We start from the raw sequence: 1,840 nt of genomic DNA, 5'->3' as shown, positions 1-1,840 counted from the left end.
CGCGAGCTCACAAGCGGCGGGGCAGCGCGTCGGCGTGCTACGCCAGCTGTGCTGAGCCACACCTCTCGCGAGCTCACAGGCGTCGGGGCGGTGCGTCGGCGTGCTACGCCAGCTGTTCTGCGCCTACGTAAAGGCAGGCGCCGGCGGTTCCCGACGGGGCTGCGGCGCAAGCTTTTCCTTGCCTCGGCTACCGTCGCTGTCGTCCCGGATGCCATAGCCGCCGCCCCTCCGTCCCTGTCCAGTCACTTAGGAGCCCTTCGGGCCGGCGGTGTCTCGAGAGCAAGCAAGGAAGCGAGGGAATTAAGAAGGGGCGTCTTCCCTTTTCCCCGCGACTTCCCGCGCGACGCGCCGTGATGACGTAGCGCGGGTGGGCTGGTTGTGGCTGGGCCGAGAGAGAGGTTGCCACTGGACGTTGGCGGTGGCGGCCAAAATAGGCGTGGTGACGATGCTAAATTGTGGGGATTTTCCGAGTTAATATTCACTACGGTGGTACACAGGAAGCACTGGCCGAATATTAGTTATTAATATTCTGCCGCAATATTCTGAGTGGAAGGAGTCATAGTGGGGGCAGGGAATGGTAATGATAGCAACTATTATGTGACAGGCATCGTTGTAAACCACAATTCTATGAGGTAGTTCCCATTATTAAGGCTGCTTTGCAGATAAGGAAACTGAGGTTACGGGACTTAACCATGTGACTTTGGGCAAGTTGCTGAACAGCTCTGTGCTCCGTTTCCTCATCTGGAAAGTTGTGATAATAATAGTGCCCAGGGCCAGAACGGACTTGAGGATGGGAGTTCTCATGGGCAGCAGCTCTCCCTATCTGCCCCCTCCAACGGGTAACCACTGCTCCCAAGCAGTAATAGAAAGTGTGTGTGCGCCTGGAGAGTCTGGGGAGCTGTCCCTGGGCACCCCCTCTCCCCCGCAACTCCCACTCCGTGTCTAAATGTCAGCTCTGCAGGAGGCCGGTTTGTCCTCCTAATCGCTCTCTCATTCTCCACTATTTCCTACCGGGCTGTAAGCTGGGACCGGAGAGATAAGCAGTCCGGGGGTTCAGCATCAGACTGACAGATTGACGGTCTCACCGCCCAGTAGCTTTGCCCTCTGATCCTCTTGAAGATGCCAGTTCCTGCCGCCTCTTCCCTCTCACCCCTCCTACCTGAACCTATCTTTTGTCTCAGCGCAAAAGAGTTGCAGACCTAAAACCTTTAAACCCCTACACTCACCAAAGGAAACACATACAATGATAACACACTACAAAACATTCTAGAGTTCTGCAGTCTGATAGAGTAGGGAGTCTTGCAAAGGTTCAAGGCCCATTTTTCTGTTGGATCAGAAGAGGTTTCTGTAGAGCAGGGGTCAGCAAACTTTATAAAGGGACAGAGAGTAAACATCTTAGGCTTTGCAGGCCACATACGGTCTCAGTGGCATTTTTTTTTTCTCTTTTTAAAAATCCTTTAAAAATGTAAAACAGCCCACAGTCTGGCTTTGGCTTGAATGCCATAGTTTGCCGATCTGTGCTGTAGTGTCAGGCCTTGGTTTCTATCTGGCTGGCATTCTTTTACAGGATTGAGGGTAGGGGCCTTTTTTCTAAGGAGAGGTATTCCTTTTGTGTGAGATGTGTGAGGACAGGGATTCATGGGCAGGGTCAGGTCACTTCTAGTGTACCTCTGGTGGGTCATTTCAAATGTTCCTGGACAGAATGAGGATAGGGATTCCTATGGTTTCTATATTGTTGTACCTTTACAGAATCAAGCAGGGGTTTCTAGAGAGCTCCAGACTATGGGTTCCTGTTCCTGTGCAAGTTAAGGATTAAGCTTTTTTTTTTTTTTTTTTTTTG

The sequence above is a fragment of the Hylobates moloch genome, unplaced genomic scaffold (genome assembly GCF_009828535.3).
Source record: "Hylobates moloch isolate HMO894 unplaced genomic scaffold, HMol_V3 SCAFFOLD_7, whole genome shotgun sequence".
Lineage (NCBI taxonomy): Eukaryota > Metazoa > Chordata > Mammalia > Primates > Hylobatidae > Hylobates > Hylobates moloch.
The sequence above is the reverse complement of the archived record's forward strand: the minus strand, read 5'-3'. Positions refer to the sequence as shown.